This window comes from Galeopterus variegatus, unplaced genomic scaffold, assembly GCF_000696425.1.
Source record: "Galeopterus variegatus unplaced genomic scaffold, G_variegatus-3.0.2 Scaffold13202, whole genome shotgun sequence".
In the NCBI taxonomy this organism is placed as follows: Eukaryota; Metazoa; Chordata; class Mammalia; order Dermoptera; family Cynocephalidae; genus Galeopterus; species Galeopterus variegatus.
Genome location: NW_007739313.1, coordinates 3770 through 11465, shown reverse-complemented (window position 1 = coordinate 11465; position 7696 = coordinate 3770). Strand labels below are relative to the sequence as shown.

The window sequence follows — 7696 nt, the reverse complement described above, 5'->3', positions numbered from 1 at the left end:
AAATCATTAAAGGGGCGGGCTGGTGGCACACTGCTGTGGCGCGCCGCTTGGGAGCGCGGCGGCGCTCCCGCTGAGGGTTCGGATCCCACGTGCAGACCAGTTCCCGCTCGCTGGCTGAGCGAGGTGCGGGCACAACACCGAGGGTTGCGATCCCGTTGCCGGTCCCGGTCCGGTACGGGCGCGACATTGAGGGTTGCGATCTGTTGCCGGACACGAAAAAAGACAAAAAAAAAAAAAAGAAAAAGAAAATCATTAAAATTTGCTAAAGAAACAAAAAATAAAATCCAAAGATCTCGACTAATGGTTGACGAATGGATAGTTGGCTTGCCACCACCAGATTAAGAATCTGTAATTCTAGGAGAATTGGTTAGCAATGTTCTATAACCTGTAGAAACACAATGTTTAATAGGAGGAACATTGGGAAAAGAAAAACATAAAGGCATTTTCTCAGTAGAAGCTGAAAAATTAAAAGGTTGTGAAAAACGAGGCTTCTCGTAAGTATTAGGATCTCCACCTAAGAGGAGAGAATGGTTAGTTGTTACTTTTATTTCTTCTTGATCCCAGGAAGCCAAATGGAACAAAGGAAAATTAGGAACCATAACGTCTTTAGTATTGGGGGGTCCTTGAAAGAGGGATGGAAAGGCGGCGAAAATTAAAAACATAGGCAGAGACCTCGGTTCCTCTGAAGCACGTTCTCAGCCTGCGGGCTGTCAGCGCTGTAGCAGCTTCCTATGTCCTAGGCCAGTAAGAAAGGCAGCTAAGAAATAAGTCCACGCTAAGGGATTGTTGGCTTTTGGTGCAACCTCAACTAGGAGTATTTGCATTTTAAAGGAAATTTCCAGAAGGAGGTCAATGCTTAGCTTGAAGAAATAACTCCCTATTGATATCATTCCCAGCACACATAGGGGGTGTTCTGAGACTGGCATAGTCTTTCTACACTTTTCAAATCACAGTTCATGGGCATCTGCCTTTTCCACCATAGCTGTGTCCCCCATGGCTACTGAACAAACACACCCTCATTCCTTTGACCTGAAAGAAGAACTAGACTCGTATCCTTGTCCCTGTGCCCACAGCGTTTCTGGTGGGGAGCTCTTTGACCAGAACCTGAGCAGGGTATCTACACAGAAGAATGCCAGTCTGGTGATCCAGCAGGTCCTGTCAGCAGTGAAATAGCTCCATGAGAACAGCATTATCCACAGAGACTTAAAGGTGCCAAGGCGGGAGTCCGCGGCAGGAAACAGATAATGACCCTTTAGGAAGCTGCATGGCCATGGGGAGCCCAAGTTCTGTAAAGTAAGAGGGTTGGACTAGTTGACTCCCAAGCCACTTTTGCCCTTATATTTGTTAAATAAGCCATGGATGGCTGAACAGTCATTGCAAATTTGCACCTCACTCTTTTCCTAAACTTTTCACTATGCCTCACCCTAGTAGAATACCAAAATATTCCAATTTCTTGAACCCAGCCACAATCAAAATCAAATGCAATACATACTTATTGAGGGTCTCCATTGCACAGCTTTGCACCAGGCTTTGAAGAGATCAGAGGTGACAAATTAAGGGTTGGTTCCCTAAAAACAAAAACAGTCCTGGGGTAGTTGGGGGTGAGGGTAGGGAGGTTGGTACATTAATTGCTGTAAGGCTGAGAAAAGTCAGGGCCATAAGCAAGATACAGAGTGGGATGTAGGGATGAGGGTGCAGGTAGGAGGAAGGAGGGAAAATAGTGGAAGATGAGCTGTGCCTTAAACTCAGGAGCCCAGGGCTCAGCTTTCTAAGAAATTATATATCAAGGGGAAGGAAAGGAATATGCATTTCAGGTGATTTTATCCTATACTGCATGATATTTCTCTTCTCCTTCAGTCTGAAAACTTGCTGTACCTCACCCCTGAAGAGAATTCCAAGATCATGATCACAGACTTTGGTTTGTCCAAGATGGAACAGAGTGGCATCATGTCCACTGCCTGTGGGACCCCAGGCTATGTGGGTGAGTCTGGGAGCAGAAGGCAGGTTGACCAGTTGACTACATTCAACCACATGGATATTATTCACAGAGGTGGTGATTATGAAGAGATGGGGTTCAACTTGGTGGACTATCCATGTAGAGCATTCACTGATGAGGTTTAGGGCCAGCCAAGCCATCTATCTGTGGAAATACCCCCTACAGCTCGCAAATTCTTCATCTTTAAAGACAGCCTTCCTCCGAGCCCTGCCCATAGCCTTCCTGTATGTTGGCTCTCAGTCCTGCAGACAGACCTCCAGGTTTTATCTTTTTAGGGAGACCAGAGGCAGTAAGATCTGTGATCAGTAGAGAGCTGAGGGGTTGAAAACTAGCCCCCTCTCCTTTCTCCCACGCTGGAGGAGACCTCAGCTCCCCCTCCCCCAATTGCCAGGAATCCAGAAGCACAGGATGTTGAGTTTGGGCCTGAGAAACCCAAATATAGGCCCCTCAATGTACACCCAAGGAAGCACTCTGGGATGCTGGCAGAGGTGGGGCCTCCTGCCTGAACAGCCCTGTAGGGCCCCCAAAAGGTGAGAGCAGGCAGGGTACCTGGTGAGAATATTCCTGGGACCCATGAGGGAGAAAGTGGGAACTCAAACTTCCCACTCCCATCCCTTTCCTCCTGGCCAGTCATCAGCTGTGTGGGGTTGGGAAGTGGGAAGCAGAGCCCGACTCAGGAAGGGCGGTCACTCACCAGCAGGTGTTGAGTCCCACTAGGTACAAAGCCCTGGTATCTGTGATAAATACGGAGGGCAGCTCCTTAGTGCCCCAGGGCTCCTAATCAGAGAAAGACGTGGCTCATGCCCTCATGGATCTTCAGTATGAAGCTGCCCAGAGTCTGATGGGAAAGTTACTGCCTGTACTTTGGGAGCTCCTAACCTAACGGGGGAGGCTCAGCCTCTGCCCTCTGGGAGCTTTCATGCTAGTGGGAGGGAGACAGCTTCTACTCTGAAGATCTCCCAGTCTGAAGGGAGAGACACAGCTCTTGCCCTGGGGATCCTGTATCTGAGAAAGAGACCCAGGCCCTGCCTTCAGAGAGAACTCAGTCCAGTGGGGAGATGTGGCCCTGGAGATCCCTAGTATGATGGGGGAGTCATAGACTCTGTCATGGGGAACTCCCAGCCTGAAAGAGAAGTCACAGTCTCACTTTGTAGGATGGTTTAGTCTTCCCAGGGGAGACACACCCCTGCCCTTGGGGAGTTTTCAGTCTCATAGAAACACCACCATCCCATGATCTTGCCCAGTCCTCTTCTCTAAGCCTCTTCCTGACCTTCAGCCCCCACTCCATAGCCCTCTCCTCTTGCCCCCAGCCCTGACTCTGTATTTGGTTTGCTGCCACTCCAGAAGTTCTGCCCCAGAAACCCTACAGCAAGGCTGTGGACTGCTGGTCCGTTGGCATCATCACCAGTATATTGTGAGTAGAGGCTGGGGTATTGGCTTGGTTCCTGAGAAATCTCAGAGCCTGCTCATCCTTTCTTCTCCCCTGTCCATCTCAGCTCCTCCTCCAAAGCATGTGCATGTGTACGTGTGCACATACACACACACACACACACACACATGCACACACACTTATGCACATAGCTCCAAAGGTTCCCCTGTCCTGACCTCCACCAAGTTATAAAAACAGAGCTCAGCGTGACCCACTGCTCAGCCACCTGGCACTCCTGCTCCTGCACCCCACCCCTCTTTACTGCGTGTGAGTGTGGTGGGTCCCACTCTGTGGAGCGAGTAGAGAAAAAGAGAGAGGCAGAGCCAGGGTGGGAAGCCAGATGAACCCAATGTTCCTGCATCCCAGTTTTCTCTCTTGGTGACTCAGCGTAAGGCAAAACAATGGCCTGGATGAGTCTGGTTGGGCAGTTCCTTTTCGCTCCTCGTCCCACATCCTCAGCCTCTCCCTTTCCTAATCCACTCGTTGCCTCTTCCTCAGCATTCCTCCACCCCTGCAGCAAACACTGCTCTCAGATGCTTACCCTAACCTAGTGTGAGTTACGTTCTCTACTTCTTCCACTTATATTAAATAATTACTCTCATTGATTTGTTTACGCAACAAATATTCACTCACTGTCTACTCTGCATCAATCCCTGGGCTAGGTGCTGAAGAACAGAGTAGTGCACAAAACAGCCTAAATAAATCTCTCATAGGACTTACACCCAAGTGGACATTCTACCATCCTTTTCAAAGATACTTTGTGCAGCATCCAAGACCCAGGGGAAGTGTAGGGAGAGGTGGTCAAGGTTTAGGAGAAAAAAAATGTACTAAGGGGCCTTCTAGGGCTGCCTGTTTCAAGTCTTGGCTCCTGTATAAAGAGTTTGTGGGATCTGTACCATTCCTGAATCAAAGGCAGACCCATATCTTGGTCATACCACTGGTCTGGGACTCTTGTTGTCCACCTGTGAGTACAGTAGGAGGCTGGGGGAGGAGAGAGGTGGGCCCAGGGAGGGCAGGGTTGTTGAGCAGCATTCCTCCTTCCTGTCCCACTGCAGGCTGTGTGGGTATCCCCCTTTCTACGAAAAAAGTCCAAACTTTTCAAGAAGATCAAGGGGGGCTACTATGAGTTTGAGTCTCTATTCTGGGATGACATTTCTGAGACAGGTAAGGCCAGTGGGTGAGAAGTACAAGACAGCAGGCTCCAGGAAGAGGCTGCCAAGAAAACACTGCTGAACAAAGGATGACAGCCCTGGCTCTTCAGGATCCCCAAGGATCTTACAGAACGGGCTGCCAAGGGAAGTAAAGAAATCTTCATCTGGTTGAAAGGCCGGATAAATTATTTGTGTCTAAGGTTCGTGCTTTTGTTTTCTGGAGGCAGAATCACAGTATGCCTCGTGGTGGGCGGGTGGGTCAGTTTAGATGAGAGGCCAGGAGGGCAGAGCCAGCTGGGGGGAGCAGGATAGTGCTCCAGGCAGGAGTGGCAAAACCAAGGAGTTAGATACTAAAAACAGAGCGTGCAGTTTCTGTGTGTGTGTGAGAAGACTCGTCACATGTTTGTTGGCCCATTCAGTGGAAATCGGAGCCAGAGCAAACCAGCTCTCACATGTGTGCCCGTGTGCCAGTGCTGGCCCACATTTTGGTGCAAATGCATGCACATGTGACGTTCATGCACATGCATGCCTCGTGACTAGTGATGCTTCCGCAGTGCTGTGTGGGTGATGCTGCTCAGAGCCTCTCTTTGCTGGTTTGTGGTGCGTTAAATGTTTTGAATTTTTTTTTTCTTTTAAGACTCTTAAAATTGCTTCTTTGGNTGGTGCAAATGCATGCACATGTGACGTTCATGCACATGCATGCCTCGTGACTAGTGATGCTTCCGCAGTGCTGTGTGGGTGATGCTGCTCAGAGCCTCTCTTTGCTGGTTTGTGGTGCGTTAAATGTTTTGAATTTTTTTTTCTTTTAAGACTCTTAAAATTGCTTCTTTCAGAGATTAGCTAAAGATGCATTCATTGCCACCCACCAGACTGGAAGTGAATTTCCATCAGTCACGAAATCTGGTCCTTAGTTGTGTCTTTGCTACCTTTAGCCAAGGACTTAATTTGCCACTTGCTGGAGAAGGACCCGAATGAGCGGTACACCTGCGAGAAGGCCTTGAATCACCTGTGGTGAGTGAGAAGTGGCGTGGGCTCTAGCCCTAATGTTGTGGGTCCCAAAACCATACGTTCCCAGGAATCTGCTTGTCCTGAGCCCTTTGCTGTTGCAACATGCAAGGAGCCTACAACTGTGCCTCAGGTCCAGGAAGAGATGCTAACAGCATTGCACTGAGCAGGTTCTGACTTAAGGGTGGAAGCTGAGTTATCCAGTCAAGTGTAGGAGGCAGATGCAGGCGGGCACTGTCATTCAACACCAGGACAGGTGGCAATACTCAGAAGCAGTCACTTTGAGAGGCACTAGGAATTGGCAACTCTGTCCCACCCTTAAGAGCTTCATTTTACTCTGGGACCAAAACCTCTTCCATGTGAAGTGATTCAAGAACAATCACAAAGCAACCAATTGGTAAAATAGCAAAAGAAAGTCTTGAAACATTTTTTTCCATGTCATTCCCCTGCTCAAGAATTCACAATAGCTCCCCAGTTCCTACCACAGCAAGCCTACATTTCCTTTGTCTGTCCAGGTTTTCCCTAATCTGGCCTGACTGCTGGAATCCCCAGCTTCCTCTCCCAGGATTCCCAACATACCTTCTCTGTTGCATATAGGCCTAAGAGCTATACTTCTCTCCCTGCTCTCTCCCTCACCCCTGCCATATACCAAGCTTTCCTAACTATACTTTGGGTCATACCATTTTCAACACCTAGAAAGAAAGTTCTGCCTCTTGTCCTACACATAACATCCTTCAAGATCCAGATCAGTCTCTGCACTGTCCTGAAGCTCCTGACTACTGCAGACCATGCAGACCTCCTTACTGCTCTTTCTTGTTTACACAACTTACCATGAATTACTCTAGTCCATAGTGTGAAACAATGCCCCACACTTGCACTGTAAGCTGTAAGCTCCTAGGGATCAGAACCCATGTCTCCTACTTCTCTGGCTCCCTTAGCAGCTGTCACAGTACTCTGCAAATATCAAGTGTCTGAGGAACACCTAGGGACCAGTGACGAAGAGGTGAAGGGGACAGGAATGGGGCACTCTACATCAGATGGCCTTGTTGAGGAGGACTTCCAGAAGGAGGTGGGATCTGAGCAAGAATGGGGCACTCTACATCAGATGGCCTTGTTGAGGAGGACTTCCAGAAGGAGGTGGGATCTGATTAAAATCTTCAGAAGGAGGTGGGATCTGAGCAAGATTTTAATCTAAAGGATGGTGATGACCTAAGTGCCCTGTGACACAAGGGTCAATTAACTTTTTCTGTAAAGGGACAGATAGTAAATATTTTAAGCTTTGCCATAGCCATAGTCATAGCCATACCCTCTATGTGGCAACTACTCAGCTCTGCTGGTGTAATGCAAAAGCAGCCTCAGTCAATGCCTGAATGAATGGGTACAGCTGCGTTCCACTAAAACCTTATTTACAGACACAGGAGATTGGGACCACAGGCCATAGTCTGCCAATACTGCTCTGCAGCAAGGTTTGGTTTTTCCAAAGCATAAGCCCACTATGACCTGCGCAGGGGGAAAGAAGAGCCCCGGTTGTAGCCTTTCCTACTATGGGCCACCCTTCTCCTGGGGCAGTCTACTCAGCTCTAACCTGGACCTACATGCACAGCCCCACCACCTGGCTGAGTGTCCTTAGTCACCCAGTAGCCAGGTATCCCCTCCTATATCCACAGGATTGACGGAAACACAGCCCTGCACTGGGACGTCTACCCATCAGTCAGCCTCCAGATCCAGAACTTTGCTAAGAGCAAGTGGAGGGTTAGCAGTCCTCTCCAGGGGGGCGGGAGGCTGTTCTGGACCCCTGGAGGCTGGGTTGGGTCAGAGGCTGGCATAAGGGCTTTCCCTGGGGCATCTCAGCTCCCTGGAGCTCCCAGTACCCTCTCTGAAATGAAAAGTGGTTTTAGGAGGCCACCGGGCAAAGGCAAAGCTTGAGCCCAAGGCGCTCTGAGGCTGCAGAAGGCAAGAAGCTGCTCCTGTGTCTCCTCAGCAAGCCTTCAACGTGGCAGCCATGGTGCACCACATGAGGAACCTGCACATGAACCTGCACAGCCTGGCCATGTGCGCAGAGGTGGAGAACAGGCTGCCCGTTACTCAAGCCTCAGAAGCCTCCAGACCCCACTC

The 7696-nt window shown here is 49.4% G+C and overlaps 1 pseudogene; it reads left to right on the top strand.

Annotated features, from left to right (window-relative positions):
* Positions 1-993: 993 nt before the first annotated feature.
* The window catches only part of LOC103581503, a 7861-nt pseudogene continuing 1158 nt past the window's right edge, over positions 994-7696 (top strand).